The sequence below is a fragment of the Mirounga angustirostris genome, unplaced genomic scaffold, assembly GCF_029215605.1.
Source record: "Mirounga angustirostris isolate CCGP_5_RB_7025 unplaced genomic scaffold, mMirAng1.0.hap1 SCAF_4, whole genome shotgun sequence".
In the NCBI taxonomy this organism is placed as follows: Eukaryota; Metazoa; Chordata; class Mammalia; order Carnivora; family Phocidae; genus Mirounga; species Mirounga angustirostris.
In genome coordinates, this window is record NW_026991712.1 from 91,792,678 (window position 1) to 91,815,424 (window position 22,747).

General features: G+C 42.8%; 1 protein-coding gene across 3 annotated transcripts in view; it reads left to right on the plus strand.

The window, feature by feature from the left end:
* The window catches only part of GDAP2 (ganglioside induced differentiation associated protein 2), an 85,296-nt gene extending 74,181 nt beyond the window's left edge, over positions 1–11,115 (plus strand). For all 3 annotated transcript variants that reach the window (XR_010410757.1, XR_010410759.1, XR_010410760.1), the window contains one exon: positions 5,202–11,115. The gene's annotated coding sequence lies outside the window, so the exon portion shown is untranslated. The remainder of the gene's footprint in view (positions 1–5,201) is intronic.
* Positions 11,116–22,747: the final 11,632 nt, after the last annotated feature.

Below are 22,747 nucleotides of genomic sequence, written 5' to 3' on the forward strand. Positions count from 1 at the left end.
GTATAACTCTTCTCATAAGCATGGAAACAGGATTTGGAGATGTCTTATTTCTTTCCTTTTCCTTAAATCATGATATTAAGGACACTAAACAAGACCTAAAATGTTTTCTTCTCTATAGGCACTCATAGCTCCCGGACATACTTCTTAAAACTCTTGATTCCCTTACAAGTCACTTTCTCAAAAAGTATTACTTAAAAATGACTTTTATTGGACCCAAGTGCTTCAACATGAAAAGTGAGAAGCCACAGCCTATTAAGACTAACATGCAATTTTTTGTCTTCAGAAACACAGTTGCGAGGGAAATACCCACTTTTCCACTGCCTAGAGGCCAACCAAATCTGAAGCTCGTATGTTACTTGGGATGGGCCTTCTGCTGCTTCTACTTCTTATTTACTTAGGACCTTACATTCCATGCCATGGTCTCCCATGAAGACGAGAGAGAGGGTTATTATGAGAGAGACATTAAATTCAGATGTTACTAATTTTTATTTTCCCCTCTAAAGCATCTGTTGTTTACATACCCTCATCCTTTACATCAGGACCTTGAGATCATGACTCACTTCAGGTGAACAGTAAGATTAAGGGTATTTCGTTTTCACAAAATGCTGTAAAAACAAAGTCTGTTGCTTATGGAGACTTAAAAAAACATTCAGGTACTGCATTCACTTGCTACTCCCTTTGCACTCTCTTTACTGCATCTCCCCCCCCCCCCCCCCCCCCCCGCCGCCAAAGAAGTTCCATTCTAAAACATGAGTATTCTCTCATGTTTCTGGGACAAGGCACTCCATTCGCACTTCGGCCATGCTGTGCCATTTAAGTTTTCCCATGGCACTTATTCCCAGGGCTGTTATTCAACCACACCAATTGTTAAAGGTACTGAAATGCTTCCATATGAGATGGGAAACAGCTGCTATCCTGAGCCTTCCAAATGCCCTTTACTATCCCCACCCTTCCCCCAGTTTCCCTGGTTCTCCACACAATCTAAAGGGTCAATACCACCTGCCCTTCCAGAACCCTGCTCCAAGCCTACGGCCAGCACCTCTTCTGATTGGTCCATGCCAGTTTAAATACCATTGTTGACGTATTCATATATGTATGTATGAATAACTAGGGACGTGGACCTTTCTGTTTCATTCATTACAGTATTCTCAATGTCTCCTTGAACAGCTCCTGACATGCACAGACTTTTAAATAATTGCTAAAAGAAAAAATATAGAGTGTGTTTATGCTTATGGTGTCAAAGAAGTAAGAGCTGAAGCAAGAGAACCACTTGATCAGTCAGGATTGGGGAACTACTTGATAAGTCATATGGGCAGGAAAGACATAGGAGTTAAGAGGATCCCTATATAATAACTTCTTTATGGACAGCCAAATAATCTTTGGTTAGCAGTCTTGCTTCACAACATTAACTCTTAATAATTTGCTTTTTCCAGGAAGGTTGAATATAAGCGAGGATTGGGTTTCAGGTCCCAAATTGCCTCATTAAGGACCAAATATGACCTGGAGGTAGAAACTAATCTTACACTAAGCCAACAAGGTGTGGAAGCCTGTGGGAAGGCTCTGAGGTGATGAGGTAATCTTGCTGAGGAGTTTTGTGCGGTCTTCTGTGATGGAAGAGACGGAGTCACCCACAGAACGAGCCTGAAGGCCTAAGTGGCCAGAGCTCTTCCTGTTTCCTGACAGCTGCCTTCCCCCCCCCACACACACAGTGGGCACTGGTGGATGCTTACTACCTACCCACTGAGCTAGGCTCAGGCAAAGCGCCACTACGCAAACCTGGGCACCGTTGTCAGAATGCCTCTCTTGTCAGGCTAGGGAGACAGACACATGCATTTCACATCACCTCAGCAGAGTCCGAAAAATTCCCTAACACTTCCTACCTTTCCTTAATAGCTTACTTGTGAATGCCCCTGAACTTCTGAAGCTATTCCAAGCCTATGCCATCTGTTACTTTTTATTTTTACTCTGTGAGGTATACTCTTCCATTTGTTCCAAATTTGTCTTTTTTCAGTGTTCAAGGGATACCTGCTAAACCCTAGCATTTTATAATTTGCTGATTATTTAGTACCACACTCCTCTCCTTAATGTCTCCTGTCTTTATGTAATCATTCCCAGATGAAAGTAGTTCTTCAATAGGCCCTACGTGCTTGGGGGGACTGCCAGGCACCCGGCTGCTAACTGTAAACTGCCTCTTGGGTCCATTACTCTTCCCCATCACACCAAAGAGGTTCTGTGTTTTCTTCCTCACGTCAGCAAAATAATTGAGGTGGAACAAGGTGCCTTCTCGTTTCAGCTCTCATGCTATAAACAAGTTCCCCGTTTCTGGTTCATTTGGTGCCATGTGTTTTGCATTTTTCTTTGTTGATTCCTCTGTTTAAAATGGCTCCCGGTGGGGGCGCCTAGGTGGCTCAGTCGTTAAGCGTCTGCCTTCGGCTCAGGTCATGATCTCAGGGTGCTGGGATCGAGCCCCGCATCGGGCTCCTTGCTCTGCGGGAAGCCTGCTTCTCCCTCTCCCAATCCCCCTGCTTGTGTTCCCTCTCTCGCTGTCTCTCTCTCTGTCAAATAAATAAATAAATCTTTAAAAAAATAAAATCAAATGGCTCCCGGTATAGCGCTAAAGTGCTGTCTAGTATTCCCAAAAGCAAGAAGGCTGCGATGTTCCTTATGGAAGAAATAAATGGGCTAGATAAGCTTCATTCAGGCATGAGTTGTACAGTGCTGTTGGCCATGAGTGCAGGGTTAGTGAGTCAACCATATAAAGGACCTTCACACAGGAACGTATGGAAAACAAAGTTGTGGATTAATCGATTGGCTGATGAAAATGTTTTGACCCAGAGGTGCAAAGAACCTCATACTGTATTTCTCCCTGGAACAGTGTTTCAGGATTCATTGACTTAGTGTTCCCAGCAACTTTACAGAACGTAACTACCACAAATAGTAAGAATAAGAATCAATTGCAGTCGTAACTGAACCCACACTACTGCGTTTGTCCTACTAAAGAGTTAATAGGCACAAGTTCACTGCTTCCTCAGAAAACACCTGTTAAGCAGCTACCACGCCCTGGGCTGTGGGAATACAGTCTTGCACAAGAGGGTCATAGTCCTTAACTTCATGCATCCTATAGCCTGGTAGAGACATTAAATTTTAAAATGTTCTTACAAACATGGAGGACAAGTGTGAATCTGATGTTAATGATCAATTCTATCACAACAGGGGATGGAGAAAATCCTTAGCCAGGGGGGACTAGGCAAATGTCTGTTCTATCAGTTCTTGCCCACCTATTCTCTCAGTCCTCCTATCTGCACGAAAATGTAATCAGCTACCTGAAAGTTCCTCTTCACTCAGTCCAGGATCCTGGGAGAATCTTGATAGGGAACAAATTAATAGGTCTTTCCCCACTCATAAGAGAGGTCTGGAAAGAGCCTAGTCCAAGTGCTGCAAAAAGGTTATGTTCAGGATACTAACTGATCACAGCTGCAGCTGCTTACATCACTGTAATGAGAATGACCATGGCGCCCTCCTGGGCTGAGCAGGGAAAAGTGCTGCAATCTCATAGTCACAGCTGGTGTGCTTTGTATTTGCCTAACTCACCACGGCTTGCCCTATATGTGATATTTAAATGTCTGGAAGCACATAGAATCGTTGATCCACTTACAGCATGGTGATAAATATATAAACTTTCTACTTAATCAGGGCTAGACTGAGATTCTAAACTCTCTTGCTGTGCACTTCATTATTTTCCATATGATTCTCAGAATCTTCCTTGTCCAAAATGTCCTGTGTCTCACTCTGCAATCTTTAAATACTAACATCTGCCCTTTGGGTTTGTTTTGGGACCACATGCCCATCCTCAGAAAGGGAGCCACCAACTCCCCACCTAAATTTGTGATGACTCCGTCCCTCTTCCCTCTTCCAGCAGAATGTCATCAAGAGGCTAATACATGATTTAGGAGAGCCTCATTCTCATCTGGATCCTTTCTCATCATGCCTATTTGTATCATCCATCCTCTTGTGTGATCCAGGATGGTGTGGAACACCTCCAGTCTGCTAGAGACTGATGACCTTCTGTTACAGCAACTAATCTCAGAGGTTATTTGTCACTGTGAGCAGTTGCTCTAAGTTCAAGCTTTAAAATGTAGAATCTTCAAAAAAAAAAAAAAAAAGAATCTTCAGCAGCTGTATTTCTATTGCTGCAGCCATTTCTCTACCTGTGTGCTACTTGGGAAATCCCTGTAGTAATCAGATTGACCAATGTTAGCCAGTTGTGCAAATAAGGCTTTGGATGCCGCCTGCTACATAATACTTTCTTTGCATTTCTGCAATAACAAGAGTTTTATTAACCCCTAGGTGGGTTTTGTTGAAAGACAAAAACTTCCTATCTAGACTGTACACTCGAGGAGGGCACAGTATCTGTTTTGAGCACAGCAGTATTCACAGTCCTGAGCACAATACCTGCACCAAATATGTTTTTTTTTTTCACTGACTAATGAGGCTAAGTGCCATCTTGGATTCTCACATTAATTGGAAGCCCTGCCTTTTATAGTTACTTCTGGACATGACATTATAAACATGTACTCCTTAACTACACTACATTTTTAAAAATAGCCTATTTACTGCTGGGGTATGGGCACTATTTAACTGTTTCACACCCATTTTTATGCTTCTTGTTCGTTTTTGTTATTTTTTACTTTCTACTATAATATTATCATGAAAAGCAATTAGGCCTGTATCTACAGAGACAAGCATTACAACTGGAGAAGGTGAGAAGAAGAGGAGGCAGGAAAATCAGTCTTGCCTTGTTTACATATCTAAATAGCTAAATGACTTTTGGTATCAAATGAGTTATTTGCAAAGAAGATATAAAAGATGTATGTATTTTTATCAAAAATGCATTCTTTGGCAAATGAGTGAAGTGAAGTTCTGCTTCACGGTCCTTCGAGTTATTTAAAATCATCAGTAAAATCATCAGTCTGTCCCAGTTTAGAAAGAAAGGCCTAATAGTGTGCTATGATTTAAGGATTGAAGATTCTTTTTCTTCTTGTTTTCCTTGTTTTACCACTTAACTTCATAGAGTGTTGCAGAAAGAACATAGGCTCTAGGATTAGAAAACCTGGGTTTGAACCTCAGCTTCTCAGTTTTCTTACCCATCTGGGCTTTATCTCTGGGCCTTATGCTTGTCTTCTTTTTTTTTTTTTTTAAAGATTTTATTTGAGAGAGAGAGCGGACACACGCACGTGCACGACAGTGGGGACAGGGGCAAAGGGAGAGGGAGAGAATCTCAAGCCAACTCCACACTGAACGCAAGCCCGGTGCGGGGCTCCATCTCACGACCCTGAGATCATGACCTGAGCCAAAACCAAGAGTCGGAGGCTTGACCACCTGAGCCACTGAGGCCCCCCTGGGCCTTATGCTTGTCTTATACTGCACCACCTCAAAATGTAGCTGAAGGTAAATTATGAACTAGAAAGCGCAATATCCGACTAGAAATAATAAATATCATTGTCACATCCTTTACATACCAAGATTAACCCCCTGACTCTGGATGTTGTAAGAATTTGCCAGAATTACATCTTTGAAGAAAGGCTTTTGCTCACCCAAATGTAATATAATAAATGCAAGGACTTTGCCAAGGCAAATTCCTGAAAAGAACACAGTGCAACAGAAGCAGTTCACAGAGTCCTGTGCGTTTTGGTCAATGATTACATCCTGTTGCAGTGTTAGCAAGGGTTGGCAACCAACCTGGAGATAGAGAAAAGAAGTGACGAAAATGTCAAGATTCCTCAAGCAGATATGTCACGGAATGAATTAGAGTAGACTAGGACATTGTGTTCGGCGATAAAGGCCAGGAGGTTTGGCCATCTCTATACCAAATTATTACAGTCTTATTTGAAGAATCTCACTTTGCTGTGAAGTGTTGAAAACAAACTACATTCCAGCAGAGTGTTGTTAGTCCTGACCTTTATTCTGGATGACCTATGGACAGAAACAGCATACTGTACTTTCTTGTCTTATAGTTTTTAACACTTTTTGTGTTTTTCAAATAAACATTTAGGACACGTGGTATGACAGTTGCAAGTGAGCATTTGAGGAGACGAATTTTATTTGAATTTGCAGCTATTCCAGAGAGATTACATGGTAATCGTGTCCTTGTTTGGTTATGGTTCTTATAAGGTATGAACTTGCCGAGATTTTCCAGAGAGAATCAGATCTGAGAGTATGTTGAGCTGAACTGAATTTTGCAACATGTCTAAGAACACTAAGGGTGCTCCTGAGTTGGATTTTTAACTCTCTTCACATCAGGTGTGAGGAAGGCACACAGGAATAGAAAATGCACGTTCTCCATGTTTTACACGGGAAATTTGGTAACAGAAATCTCCTGAGTTCAGCCCACTACATGGTTCCCAAAGCACTTTTTCCCACTGGTGAGCCAAGAGGCTCTGCCCTCTTTTCTCAACCTCTTACCGGAGAAACTGATACTCTTGACCCAATTATCAGGCTTTGACCTTTGGCACATTTGTCCTCTTGTCCTTACACATAAGCACACTTGAAAAATGGGCTAGGTAAGAAAGAAAAGAAAAATTGGTATCAATGAACCAGCCAAAGGAAAATGAGGAAAGGAACTACCAAGAAATTGAAGGAGGCAGATGGAAATGGATAACGTGGTAGGTGGGGGGAAGAGTTTTCCTGAAGAACATGCTGTATCAGAGGATAACTATGACCACCTCAAAGAAAGAATTCTGATAGAACTTCTTTCTTCCCAGGGGTCTCTGATCGTAGGACACACAGCAGTGAGTCTGGGAGAAGAAGTGGAGGTATAAGGTCACATTTCTGAGCGTCCTAAGTTCTGCTTCACGGTCCTTCGAGTTATTTAAAATCATCAGTAAGCAGTGATAACCTCAGAGAGAGGCTGAAATAGTGAGGTGAGGTAAATAAGAGTAGCAGGTGTTTATAATCTCTTACCACATGCCAGGCATTATTCTAAATAGGTGAACACATTTGGTTTTCCCAACAATCCTGTGAGGCTAGAACTCCTGTTATCCCCATTCTGCTGATTAGGAAATGGAAGCACAAAGAATTAAGGCCCACAGTTACATTAGTGGCAGGGCCAGGATTTGAACCTGGTATTAAAGTATCTAGGCCGGGCACCTGGGTGGCTCAGTTGGTTGGGCGACTGCCCTCAGCTCAGGTCATGATCCTGGAGTCCCGGGATCGAGTCCCGCATCGGGCTCCTTGCTCAGCGGGGAGTCTGCTTCTTCCTCTCCCGCTCCCCCCTCTCGTGTTCACTCTCTCTCTCTCTCAAATAAATAAATAAAATCTTTAAAAATAAATAAATAAAGTATCTAGGCCTCCAATTTGCCAACTAATAGTGATAGGCAGTTACTTTCCTAAAGATACCCTGTGAATTGGTGGTGGGATCGATGGGAATGCAAACTCTCAGGCTCCCCAAACAGCTTGATGGACCCCATAACTGGTACCAGTGTTGAAGGCTGTTGAACACTGTTGAAGTGTTTAATGTTGAGCTTTATATGAAGTAACCAAGAATGTGCTAGCAATTAAATGAGCATGTATACTTGATCTTAGAACTGAGTATTTTGTCCTATCATTTAGCATTTGCCCTTCCTCTGACAAGACTTGCCTTGGCAACCACCCAGATAACTGCATGTCCCAATATGAAATAAGAAATAGGCCCTCTCCTGTGGTTACTTGGAACAGAATGTTCTTGATATGGAGAGACTAGTTTCCAGAGTTAAATGTATAGTTACAGTTAGAGAAATATATATATTTGGTACAATAGTACTTTGAAAGGGTTATTTATTTATTCTCTTTGGACAATTTCTAGATGTGCTTTGACCAAATTAATCAGATGATTTTCTCTTTATCTCAGCCCCATTCACTCTATTAGAGAATGGAACCTCAGTTACACAATTTCATGTTGGATGTGGGACTCAAGCTGAGCTGCAAAACATACGTGTTTCCATCATCTTTAGTTTTTTCAGCATTAGTTTCCATGCTGCATGTAAAGAAACAAGTTTTTCATTCAGACCTCAAGATTCCAACAATAAGGCCCCAGGCCATTTTTACAACCTCGTCTTTTCCCCACTACTTTCCTTTACCTCCAAAGAAATCAGGCTAGGGGCACTTGGGTGGCTCAGATGGTTAAGCATCTGCCTTCGGCTCAGGTCATGATCCCAATGGGGTCTTGGGATCGAGTCCCACATCAGGCTCCTGGCTTAGCAAGGAGCCTGCTTCTCCCTCTCCCTCTGCCTCTCTCCCTGCTCATGCTTTCTCTCTCTCTGTCTCTGTATCTCTGTGTCTCAGATGAATAAATAAAATCTTAAAAAAAAAAATCAGGCTAAATCTTACCAGAGTTTCTCCATTTCTGAATTTATACTGTTCCTCTGAGTATCCTTTAAGCCCTGTCATAAACCCTATCCTCCAGGAAACCCCCAATCTTCTGAACCTCATTGATCTCCCCCACACTGAACTTGATCCCTATTTTAAGGCCCTTACTGTTAACACCCCTTGTAGAAGAGTCAGTTGTGTTCTTGTCCCATGCCCCATGTTCTTCAGGCAGAGGACTGTGTGGTTTCCCTGCACTCCCTGTGCAACACCTTTCTTAAACAGCCTAGCTCTGTGCCTTGCCAGATATGTACGTTGTGAGGTCATACGTCATAGCTATCAAATGTTAATCAGGGAAGGAACCTTAGAGATTAACTAGTGTCACCTTTTCATTTTATAGATGAGAAAAAGAGATGTGCAGAGGCCAACCACCTAAGGTCATTGGTGAGATGGTGGCAGAGCCAGGTCACCTGACTCCCTGCAAATTACCACCTTCTAAAATGTGGAGAGGGGCACATGATGTCAAGAGAGAATATTTTGGGAGTTGTGAAATGATATGGATTGTTTATATCTTGATGGGAATAATAGAGCAGAGGGGGGGAAATTGAGGACACAATGATTGCAGGAGGGAAATTGTTGAGTATGTGAGAGGGGATGGGATCCAGTCCAGGACTCAAAAAATAGCCTGGACAGGGTACCCATCAGGACCGTAGGGGACAGTGAGTATGTGGGTATAGTGAGGTATATTGGTAGATATCAAGAGAATGTGGAAATTTTTTCCTGAACTTTCCTGTTTTTTCTTTTGAATAAGAGGGTTTTCAGCTGAAAATGAAGAGGAAGGAAAAGGAATTGGAGGTTTGAAGTGAGAAGAGATAAAAGTCATCTAGGGGAGTGGGAAAAAGGAGTCGATGACAGAAATATAGCATGCGATGGACAGCACTTACCACTTGAGTTTTGTGATCAAGCAGTGTTTTCCAGTGGCGATCCTACTGGCCTTTTGAGCACGCATGTTGCTGGGCATTTAGCATCCCTGGCCCTTAGTCATATCCCTTGATGATTGTGATGATCAAAAATGCTCCCTCTTGCATTTCCAAATACCTGCTAGGGGCTCTGAACCATTCCTCATTGAGAAGAACTGGGACAATAGTCACAAGGGAGCATGCTTTTCTTTAGTCGCATTCAGCTCCTCAGATGCTGGCAGGAAGTAGGCAGAGATCTGAATTTAGGAGTTTTCGGGTGTGACAGTTAAGAACACGGGCAGGAGAGAGGGGCAGAGGGATTGAGGGTATGTGTAATGGAGTGATTATCACAGTCAGGTTTTCTGAACAACAAAATACCTGCCACTGGCTCAAAGCAACTCAGGAACACCACAATGGTGGAGGATTTCTGGCTACCATTCAGGGACATTTGGACATGTGCCCAATTTCTGGCTATTATGAACATGCTTATACATATTTTTGGGTGGACGTACACATTCATTTCTCTTGGGAATAGAGCCAGGGTGGACTTGATGGGTCACAGGGAATACGATGTTCATTATCACTATTAAAAACTGCTGCTCATTTGTTTAATATATTTGCATATATACCTACCTATGACTCAGCCATTCCATTCCAAGTATTTATCCAAGAGAAAATAAGGCATATATCCACACAAAGATTTGTACACTAATATTCGTAGAAACTTTATTTGTAATAGCAAAGAACTGTAAATGACACAAATGCTCATCAACAGGTGAATAAAACAATAATTGGGGATACAGCCGTACACTTGAATACTACTCAGCAATAAAAAACAAACTATTAATAGATACATCAACATGGATGAATTTTAAAATAATTATTTGAGTAAAAGAAGCTAGATACAAAATACCTACTGTATGATTCCGTGAATATAGAAGACAAACCAATCCATAGTGATGGAAAGCAGATCCGTGGTTGCCTGAGGATGAGGTGGTGGAGAATAGAGAGCAGGGATGGATTCCAAAAGGCTTGAGGAAACTTCTGGGGGTGGTGGATGTGTTTATGTTCTTGACTGTGGTAATTGCTTCATGGGTGCATACATAAGTCAAACTCATCAAATTATACACATTAAAAATACGCAATTTTATACATGAATCATACCTCAAAGCTAAAAAATTAAAAACCTATTGAACAGTTTTCCAAAGTGGTTGAACCAATTTATACTCCATCAGCAATGTATGAGAATTCTAGCTGTCTACCACTTTTGGTCTTAATCAGTTGTTTTAATTTTGGTGGTGGTGTGGTGGTATCACATTATGGTTTCCACTTGCAATTTCCTGATCGAATGACATTGAGCACCTTTTCAAAATGCGTATTGGTCATTTGAATATCCTCTTTTGTTAAATGCCAACTTCAGGTGTTTTCCCATTTTTCTGTTGGACTCTTAGTCTTCTTATTTTGATTTGTAGGTCTGTATATATTCTGGATGAGGCCCTTGTCATGCTGGGGGAGAGAGGGCGTTATCTTCCAGTCTGTCACATGCCTTTTCATTCTCTGAATGTTGTCTTTTGATGAATAGTTCTTAGTTTTAATGAAATCCAATTTTTTAAGTTTTTCTCTTGTTTAGTGGTTTTTATATCTTGTTTTAAAAATGTTTGCCTACCTAAAGTTATGGAGATATCTCCTGTTATTTTTTTTTTTCCCTAGGACCTTATTGCTTTAACGATCATATATAGGCCTACATGTTTAAAAAAAATTTTTTTTTGGTATACTGTGAAATAGAGTGTGAAATAAAGGATCAATGAACTTTTTATTTCAGTGGATTTCAGTTGTCCCCACACTATTTATTGAAAAGACCATCCTTTCCTACGCTGAATTGCAGTGGTATCTTTGTTACAAATCAGGTAGCCATATGAAAACCATTTCTTATACCTTGTTTAGTTTTATTCTGCTGCGTTTACAGGCTTTGTATCAAGACTATGCTAATCTCATAAAATAAGACAGAGGGTCCCTTTTCTATGCTCTGAAAAATATGTACCTTGGAAATACTTGTTAAATCTGTAAAGCCATCTGTATCATTCAGTGTCCAATCAAGAAAACAGAAACCACCCACAGTATTTAAAAAGAGGGAAATCAAGATAGAATGAACCCAAAAGCCAACCAAGTGAAATTAGCAATAATAGAAACAACTGTCACCCCTAACCTGGAGGGAACAAAGGTAGAAAGAGGTGTTAACTGGAGTCCGAAGGCTAAAATCACGAGTTGGAAGCTGGAATCCTGTTGGTGTAACTAGCAGGAGCTTGAGTCCCAGAAAAGAGGTAACCCAGTGGAAGAGACTCCATGAGGGGCAGAGTGGGATAGGACAGACCTTGGCTTCTCTCCACCCCCTGCCTCCACCCTCCTGTGTGCCTTCCAGTAATCTCTCACTACCTGCCTCTACCAGAATCCAGATGACCAGGAGCCTGGGAAGCAGAGCCTGAAGGGGACAGCCTGCCAAAGATAATACCTAGCAGGGCGAGGGCATGTAGTGGATTGGAGAGCAGAAGACCCTGGACTGGCATTCCACCTGAGCCCAGAAACCTTTCTTAAATCAATTTTTCTTCTAATTCTTCTAATTTTGGTCATCTAACATTTTCTAAGAAAATCATCTATTTCAAAAAGGTTTTCAAATTATTAGCATAAAATATTACATTTTGCCATTTAAAATCTCTTCTATATTTATAGTTAATTCCCCTTTCTTACTCCTAATTTTGTATATTCCTGAGGTTAAATATCTTTCTGCAGTTGTGACTATTGCCTACGGACATGCAATATCATCTCTCTAACATGTTCCTCTGATCCCAGTATGTCCTTTAACTGATAAATAGGTCTAGAAGGCAATCCAGTGCAGGATCACTTGGGCATGAATCTTTTCGGGCAGTGATGTGTACATCCTTCAAGGGGCACACAAAGAGAAATGTCCTTTTTGGTGTAAACAGCTGTTGACCCACTGACCCAATAGGGCTTGCAAATGCTGATAAACTAATTATGTCATTCTTCCTTTGTTTACCAGCTGGAAGATCTCTGTTAAGAGAAACTATCCCTTATCACTATTTGGTCACTCTTGGCGATCTTTTGACTTTCATTTAATCCTTTCACAACCTTTCAAATTTCTGACTTTTTTTTTTTTTAAGATTTATTTATTATATTTTGAGGGAGAGAGAATTTCAAGCAGACTCTGCACTGAGCGCAGAGCCTGACACAGGGCTCGGTCTCAACCCTGAGATCATGACCTGAGCCAAAACCAAGACTCAGATGCTTAACTGACTGAGCCACCCAGGGGCCCCCAGATTTCTGACTTCTTTAACTAGAATAGTGATTTTAAAGTACAGACCTCAGAATTTTCACCCCTATAACTTTTCATTTATCTTTTTTGTATATAATACAAAATTCAAAAGTTCAAGAGGGTATAGAATAAAAAGCCTTCCTCACCTGCTCATTCCTCCCTTGAACTCATTCAGTTCCCTCCCCAGAGGCAGCCATCATTACAAGTTTCTTATGATAGCTTCCAGAGACATCAAAACTATACATATATTCAAGTGATAAAACAAATGCAGTAAAATGTTCATAATAAGTGAATCTGTGTAAAGGGTACATAGATGTTCTTTATACCACTTTTTTTTTTACAAGTTTTTGGTTTTTTTACAAGTTTTAAAGTATTTCTAAGTGGGCGCCTGGGTGGCTCAGTTGGTTAAGCGACTGCCTTCAGCTCAGGTCATGATCCTGGAGTCCCGGGATCGAGTCCCCCATCAGGCTCCCTGCTCGGCGAGGAGTCTGCTTCCCCCTCTCATGCTCTCTCTCTATCACTATCTCTCTCAATAAATAAACAAAAAATCTTAAAAAAAAAAAAAGTATTTCTAAGTAAAAAGGAATATGTATACTATATAACATATATATATTCTTTTTGTCTTCCCCCTCTCTTTTTTTATTAAACAATATATCTTGAAGGTCTGTCCATGTCAGTATATATACAGATGCCTCATGCTTTTTAAAAAGACTGCTATTGTTGCATTGTATGGAAATATAGTGTACCATAATTTATTTAAATAACAGTATATAGAGGGACATTTAGGTTGTTTTAAGTCCACTGATACTGCCCAGTTGCCGCAGTGAATGCCCTTTTAGGTTGTTGCTCATGTGTGTAAGCATTCTTGTATAAATACCTAGGAGTGGAACTGCCACAGCAGAGTATGTGAGCTTCTAATTTTAACAGTAATCGCCAAACTGTCCTCCCTAGGTGATATTCCAGCATACACTCCCACTACTTTTTTGAGAGTGCTGGCCTTCTCATACTCAGCAACACAGTGTAATACGGAACTCGATTTCTTTTTTTTTTTTTTAAGATTTTATTTATTTGAGAGAGAGGGGAGGGGTAGGGGGAGAGGGAGAAGCGGAGCAGGGAGCCCCACTCAGGGCTGGATCCCAGGACCCTGAGATCATGACCCAAGCCAAAGGCAGATGCTTAACTGACTGAGCCACCCAGGCACTCCTGGAACTCTATTTCTAATCTGATAGTTGATAAAATTGAATTTCTTTGTAGCTTCAACTTGCACTGGCTCTTCTTGTTTAAAAGTCGCCTATATTTCTTTTCTGTGAACTATCTGCTTATATCCTTCACCCTCTCTGTTGGGTTACTGGCTTTTTTTTAGTTGATTTGTAGGAGGTCTTTATATGTTAAGAAAGTTGGCCTCTTGTCTGTGATATCATAACATTTCTGAGCTGGAAATAATAACCTTACAATAATCGAGTTCAGCACTATCATGTTACAAATTTAAAAGCTGACTTAAGGGTGTTAAATGACTTGTGAATCTGGAGCCCAGATTTTTGCCTCCTGGTTTAGTCATTTTTACACTATGTCATGCCAACCCTAAGACAGAAAAAACCAAAACCCACCCTTTCAAAATGTAAAAGCACTGTGATCTCAGGACTTTGCCCCACTCCTTGGCCCCGTTATTCCTCACTAACCCATTTAGGGAAATATATCTTCCCAACTTAGGATACATAGCAAATTTGCACTTTGGGATTCACCAGACTTGCCTTCATCAAAGGTCTCAATTGCCCTAGGCAAAATGACTTCTTGACTTTTCCTACCAATTCTCATTCTTGAGCCAGTTATTTCAACTTGCATTTATTTAGCTTCCGTTAAATGAAGATCCCTGTGTCAGGCAAGCCAGAAGGATAAAAAGGAAATAGAAGATTCAGTCCCTGCCTCGGTGAACCGTCCATTTGAGGATACATAGCAAATAACTGAATTTATTTAAAAATGAGGTCATAACTGCTTGCCAATGCTCAAGGCATACAAATCAAGTGGTGATTAAATGGGTTTGTATCAACAGAAAAGGACTCCTGTAAGTTTTTAATTCGGATCAACAAAGAAGTCATGTATACAGATTACAACAATACCGACTAACACATGTATCACTCTCTAGTTCTCAGAGACCATCACAGACATCATCTCTTTTCATCTAAATGGTGGTACATTTTTCTCATTTCATACATGAATAAACTGTAGGAATAACAGAGAAACCAAAAGCCTTGTTCAGACAGCCCGGAAGGGCCCAGGGCTTCTGTCTCCAGGACCTACGATCTATGCACTGCACCACACTGCTCCAGTTTGGCAGAGGAAGGCAAAGAAGTGGGGAGGGGATTGAGTCACAGATTTGACTTCCTTTAAGAGGCCCTGTGGTGTAGTGAGAAAACTGTAATTTTGGAGTCAGACGAGATTTGAATCTGTCTTGCTATTTACAAGTTGTGACCTTGGCAAGCTACTCCTCCAAACCTCCATTTTATCAGCTGTGGAATGGAGTTAATATCTACTCTTTAAGGTTGCTGGCATATCAGACATACTATCTGATAAATGGTAGCTATTTCAACGAGGAGTGGGCTAGAGCAAAACTGTGGGTCGGTTTCCCCCTGAATGTGTTGTTGATCGACTTGATTGCAGCAAAGAGGGTGGGAAGCAAAAGACACAAAAAACAAAAGGGCATTGAGGAAGAGGGAAAAGCACTGCAGTCCTCCATCAGACTCTTCTCTGGGGTCTTGTCCCAGCAGGGAGACTTTTGTAAATGTAAGGACGAATTAACTGAGAAGAGTTGATATGGCGCTCTCCGGACGCAGTCCTACTTGGCATCACGCACAAGACAATGTGCGTAGAAGTGCAGTGCAGAGTGTTAAAGTGAGCTCTGGACTCAGTGGTGGAAGAGGAGCTTGCCTCAGCCTTTGCCACTTTCTAGCTCTGTGTTCTTAAATGAATCCATTAACTTTCTTGCTTCGGGGACACCTGTGAAGCGGGGCTAGTCATCCCTCTGTCACAGGATTTCCAAGGATCGAACTAGAAATTCAGTTCACACCTACACAATACCTACTGTGATGGTTTATTTTATATGTCAGCTTGGAGGGTGTCTTAGATGAGATTATATTTAAATTGGTGAATTTTGAGTAAGCAGAATACCCTCCATAATGTGGGTGGCTCTCATTCAGTCAGTTGAAGGCCTGCATAGAACAAAAAGTTTGGCCTCCCCCAGCAAGAGGGAATCGTCCAGCAGACTGCCTTCAGATCTTATCTACATCATTGGTTCTCCAGGGTCACTAGCCTGGTGGCCCACACTGCAGATTTGGAGGCCCAATCTCCATAATCATGTGAGCTAATCTCATAATAGGTCTCTCTCTATCTCTGTCTCTCTCTCTCTCTCCCTTTCCCATTGGTCTGTTTCTCTGGAGAACCCTGACTAATACAACTACTGTGGGTCAGGCATTGTTCAATAGGATACGCTATTGAAGGAGACAGGGAACAAATATTCTTGAGGGGCAAGAGTCAGACAGTAAGGCAAACAAGACAATATCAAGTAGTGATATGAATAAAATGCAAAACAGGGTGCTGAAAGCAATTGGGTGGGGCTCCTTTGGCCTGGGTGGATCTGGGTGGAACATTATTATAGACAGGGGAGTGCAGAGGTTCTTAGGAATGAGCTCAGTGTGCTTGTGCAGAAGGCAAGTCTGTGTGCCTGGGAACAGAGCAGTGAATAAAGAGTGGTAGGAGATGAGGTAGGTAAGGTTGCAAGGTCACATCGGGTAGGCCTAGTGTGCTCATGGTAAAGAATTTAGGTTTTGACTAAGTGCAGTGGGAAACCATTGAAGAGTTTTGTGCCAGCACGTGACATATTGTGATTTATACACATACATACATACACACACACACACACGTTTTAACTGAGGTGAAACTCACACAACATACATAAAATTAACCATTCTAAAGTGAACATTTAGTATATTCACAATGTCATGCAATCACCACCAATGTGTATTTTTAGAAATCTGTGGAAAATGGGTGGCAGGGGAGCAAGGGTACAAAAGAACAAACCTGTTTGGAGGCTGATGCTGAACCAGGGTGGCTCAGGTGGCAGCAGGAAAGATGGGGAGAGTGGACAGATGCATGGGACGTGCTTTAGGGGAAGAGTCAGCAGGCCTTTAGCAGATTCAGTGCAATATGTGAGGGGGAAATGCAATCTGCATGGAAGAACTTTGTCAACTTTGCAAACTGTCAAATGTGATCTCCATTATGATGACTAGGATTTTATGATTATTAAAGAGAAAGAGCCGGATGGGATGGTTTCTCATCGTCCCTCCAACTCCTGAAGTCCTCTGATGCTTTAAAGCTGGGTAAACTGCCTTGGGGAAAAAAGGGAAGATTTATTTGAAGATGTTCCTGATCCATGCAGTGCCCGAGCGCTTCCAGAGGACAGTTCCAGGGCATCATCCAACCAAATACTTGGTGAGAACAGGCAAAGCCTGCCTTCCTCCAGCCAGCAAAGCTATGTCACAGCCTGGAGGCTTGCATGGGAACTGGCAGGCCTGGGTTCAGCATCCCAGACACGACACTCTTGAGAAGGAAGTGCCCTGACGCCTGGGCTCTCAGACCTCCAAGATGTCCAGTAAAAACAGACTGGGTGGTGAGGCCCCGGGCCAGAGAAGGGAGAGTGCTTCCAGCAGTGCAGCCCTATGCCAATGATTCTTGCTGGCACTGAGCATGCCTCAGAAGGTTATAGCACTTTCCCAGAATCCCAGGGCACTGGTGTCTGAAATCTTGTGCATCTAACCCTGTTTGCATCCCAAACCACATTCAGGTGGCAAGAGTCTTCAAGAAAGACCCTCTCCAAAAGACGGTCTCTTTCCTCCTTCCCTTCTCCTGCTTTGAGGAGCTTGCCATAAATCCAAATCTATTTGGTTTATGATCTTTGCTGTCTCCTATGGAAAGAGTGACTTCTTTTCCACATAAGATTTAGCTTTAGATAGTTAGGCCGCAACTAGGCTGGGAAATCTCTTCCCTAAACAGAGAGTTTCTCACTAAGAAATAGAGAAGCTGAAGTAACCCTTTAAAGTCACCTGAGTAATAATGCCATTATAATTTGTGAATGGTCCCTCTTCCATCTGAGAGAAGAGACAGCCTTAGATGCCATTAGAGCTGTAGTTCTCAAAGTGTAGACCCCAGCCCAACAGCATGAGCCTCTGCAACACCTGGAACTTAATGAGAAATGCAGATTCTCAGACCCCACCCCTGACCTACTAAATGAGAAACTCTGGGAGTTGGGGCCCAGCAGACTGTGTTCTCACAAGTCTTTCAAGGGGGGTTGAGGCATGCTGAAGTTTGAGAACCATTGCCTTAGAGAAACAGACACATAGAAGCTGGGAAGTCTGAACAGAGCAATCAGGTGGTGATCACATGATGGATGAAGGAAATGAGGCCCAGAGAGAGAAGGGAACTTGTCCTAGAAGATGTAGAAGACAGATAGTCTTTTGGTTTCTCTGGATTATCCCTTCTTTCCCATAGGGAAACTAGGATTTTCCTTTTGAATTGTTGTCCTTTCTTAGTTACTCACCAGTCCTCGAATTATCAAGTAATTTTTAATGTTTACTCTGTGTGGTTTATATAAATCTGGCCATTTTACACAGTAAAAGGTATATGACACTAAGTACATAAAATGCTAAAGAGATCTTAGAGAATGGCCTAGGTAGGGTTTCCTGCAAACAGATCTGGTGCAGAGAATTGCGTGCAGAAATTTATTGGGTGTACTTCTATAGATACACCAAAAGGATTGGTCAGAAGAAGAAATTGATCCAGGGCGCCTGGGTGGCTCAGTTGGTTAAGCAACTGCCTTCGGCTCATGTCATGATCCCGGAGTCCTGGGATCGAGTCCTGCATCGGGCTCCCAGCTCAGGGGGGAGCCTGCTTCTCCCTCTGACCCTCTCCCCTCTCATGCTGTTTCTCTCTCTCTCAAATAAATAAAAAAATCTTTAAAAAAAAAAAAAAAAGAAGAAGAAATTGATCCTTACTATGGTTGTAACTGAGGCCTCAGATAATCCTTAGACAATCTCCAATTCTGGAACTGAGGTGCGCTTTCAGAATTATTTCCAATGGAAGCAAGGGAGCCTGACCTTTATAGCACTGCATTAGCCAGTCCTGGCTGTGAGACGCCCCTGGGAGGGGCCTCAATCTTGAGCCAGGCAGCTCTCTGCCAAGGGCACTGACTAGTAATCTGTGAGCCATCAGCAGCTGGGAGCTGGATGCTGGATGCATCAGCCTGGAAGAGGGGATCTGGAGAGAACAGAAGGTATTCAAGATTTGGGGAGTGGATGACAGGATCCAAAGAATTCACCTGCTGAAAATAAAACCCAAACACCCCGAGACTCAATGTTAAAGGATCAGATCCTAAAAGAAGGTGTGTTGCTGATGAGACTAGAGAACTTACCATCTCTACTAAATATTCCCAAGTCTAGTGAAGAAGATCCCGGTATGTGACAGAGCTTTCCAACACGTGTGTGTATTAGGCAACAATGACTTGCAAATGTGTGGGGGCTTTTACTTTCTTGTAACCTTATGGTGGCAGAACAGGACTTAGGATAACAAGTGCCTCTATCAGTACACCCAGTATGCCATACAAACATTGTTTTGTATGGGTGCATGATGTACAAAAAGTTGTGAAGCACTAGCTTATCAAGTTATTTGTTCAGCTGTACTGCATTATGTCTGGGGCAAGGCAGACATCACAGAAGGAGGTGGTCTCTATCAATTTACACAAAACTGGTTGGTGCTTCTCAAGCTCCATGCCAGAGTGGGATCCTTCTGATTCTGAGAACCAGCACTATTCATCCAGAAACATCTCCAGAGTGCAGTAGGACAGTTCATCCAGGTACTCTAGAATGATTAAATATTCCTTAGGAGCAAAGGATATCCCTTGAAGCTTTGCTATACTTGTGTCCACATTAAGAATATCTGTGTCCACAAAGAATATCTTTGTGTTTTAGCATCCTGAGTGGTATGATCCTCAGGAGCTCTGTGAGAAAAGGCTGGGCACCAGTGATCCTACCTGATCCCCTCATTGACAAGCCTGTATCTAATTTGTCACTCAGGCCCTTAGTTAGGAACTCAGTTCTCCATAGCTTGCTGACCTTATGAGGAACTGATAGAATTAAGTTCTCAAACCAGCAAACCTGAGGGCCAACCTCTGGGTCATGGTGACTCAGTACGGAAACCCTGGGCAAGTCTCTCTCAGCAGCATCAGTGAAACATCATTCAAGGTAACATCTTATACAGAAGGGACTGGCCACTGGAGAAGCAATATGTTGTCACAGGACACATAATTCTGGGACTGTGCTCTCTATCTAAAACTAGGCAGCATGGGAAGGAGTTTGAGAAGCCTTGATGACAGACATCTGTTCAGTGACCCTTAGGCTGGCTCCCTGTGGGGAGATCTGAATTCTGTAGCACAAATAGATGTCATGCTCTGTAATCTCTGGTCATAAGGACAGACTAAGGGAAACACTTGAGCCATTCTCATCTTCCCATTCTGTCTCTTACCTTTCTGTAGGGAAGAAACACTAGGTGTTTCCCCTGTTTGGCTGTGAGCTTTGACCCAAATCCTTTGTCATCTTGGTCTCAGAGCTGCCCCAGAACTAGATCTCCCGTGGATTTCAAACTGGTTTTGACTACCCACTGGGCTATAAGAAATATGGTCCTCTTGATTTTCTTTCCAGGGGAGAGAGGAAAGAGATAGTAGTGCTCTGAAAATGTAGCACCTGTGCCAAAGGATTCCTGTTCATTGGCATTCCCCATGGCCCCTAACACACACACACACACACACACACACACACACACACACACACCCAGCAGGTCCATTCTCTAACACTATAAAAAGGTACACCAACTTCCCCCTGGGTGACACCATGGAGGTTTCTCTGGCAGATCAAGTCTGGGCAGGTGATGGATGCTTCACTTGGACTGCTGGCTTAGGGACCAGAGAAGCAGAAAAGGGAGAGAGCCAGACTTGACAACCGAAATTCAGCCTGAGTGCCTGTCTCCAAGGAAGGTTTTCTGCTGTTCTCTGGGACTGTTCCAGCCAACTTCAGGGAGAGAGGTGTCATCTCTGTTTGGAGTTAGCCAGAGCCCACTCCCTAGTGCTTTGGAGTAGCCAGCTGAACTCTGGTGTCTCCTTCTTGTTGTGCTTTAACGCAATGCCAATAGGCTCCACCCTAGCTGGGAGATGGTGCAGCCCCTGCCAAAGACCTTGTCTTTTTTGACCACAGGGCCCAGAGCAGCCAAGGGCCTCCAGCTCTCTGGGTCCCACCAAACCCCCAGGCCTCCCTGGCACACTGTCAGAGGGTGGCTGCCACTGCTTCGACACAGACTTAGTCACAAGCTGTTGCTCTTCTCTCCACCTCTGTGTTCTCCTTTTTAGGAACAGGGATAATGACCTCTTTATTTCTCCACACCCCGTGGCACCTACAATACTGCTGGTTACAAGGCACAGTCTCAGGAAATGTCTGGTAGATGAACAAGTAAATGCATAAATGAATAAATACATTTATGAATATTTATGAAAGCCCTGTTACCACTGACCGCTTGAGTTGCTGAACTAGAGCATCTAGTCCCAGAGCAGAGGGTGGGAGATGGGGTGGGGGACCCTCACTAGCTACCCCAGAGGCACCGCCCACGTTGGGGGAGCAACTCAGTATCTTTCTTTGTCAACAGAGACATCTTAGTATCACCCTTGCAAGTCCCAGTCTTGGATGGAATTGGGTATGTAATAAGAGTCATAGTAATATGACAGAAAAATCTATACAAAGGATAGTATGTATAACCATTTTCCCTCTGGAGGCTCCTGAGGTTAAAAAAGGTTTTATTTTCTTTGAGCTGACCAGGTATACTAATCAAGCAAAACTAGCTTCTGTAAGAAGCAAACCCTCCAATTCTCCATAGCATAACTAGGATAGTTTTATTTCTTGCTCCCATCAGTCCCATCAGGGATTCCATAGGTAGCCTCCCATGTGATGGTTCATGGACCCATGTTCCTTCCTTGAGGCTTAGCTATATCCCCTTGGGTCTTGGAGTCCTTCCTGCCTTTAGCTGGCAGACAAGGAAAGAGAAGGTGGAGGAGAAATACTCAGTTCTTAATCACTTTGGCCTGGAAGTGACACACATCATTTCTGCCCACCTCCCAGGGATAAGGACCATTCTCCCTGGTCCACATAGCTCTCCCCAGATGCCAGGGAGTTGGGAAATGTAGCTCCAGTTGGAAAGCCCTCTTCAAGAACCCCTCATCCTGAGAGGGGATGCAGACCTCAGAAAACCAGCTAGCTGTCCCTGACACGGTGAAGTAATGACTGGCAGTAACAAAGTGAAGAAGCTGAGGAAATGGGAGAAATGACACAGAGCTAGTGGGGCAGGACTCCAAAGCTCAGAGAAGGGAGAGGATGAGGAGGGGAGAGAACAGATTGGAGCAGCAGCTGCGGGGCATGAGACTTTGGAAAGAGACTGTTAAGAAATCTTGCTGAGTGTTGTTGGCGCATTGCTCCCTTGTCAGGCTTCACCAAGCCTTCAGTAGTTTCAGTGGCTGGTGGGAGGGCAGAGGCTGGCCTCGGGGTTATTGAGTTGCATGGGTTAAAAGGCCAGAGCTGTTCTGAAATTAAATGGTGATGATCGTTGCACAGCATTGTGAATATACGAGAAAGTACTGAACTGCACACACAAAAGGGTGAATTGTATGTTCATGGTACTGTAGCTCAGTAAAGAACTTATATGAGGAGAAAACAGGACCTACCACCTTTTGAGCACTACCTTCGTGCCTTGTTTTACCTATCTTGATCATCTCGAATTCTTACTTTAACCTGAAAGGTAGATAGGGATTAATGTCTCTGTTTTACAGCTAACTGAGATTCCCCGAGGTTAAATGGCCCAAAGCCACACAAGTGGTGGAGTCAGAAGTCACACTCCGAGATCTGCCTGGCTGCAGAGTTGGCAGTCTTCCCGTGGCCCTGTCTGTTTTCAGGAACAGTCATTGTCCTTTACTGAGTGCCAGCTACTGAGGTAGGAACTTTATACGTGATTTGAATTTCCTCAAAAGTCTTGGGAA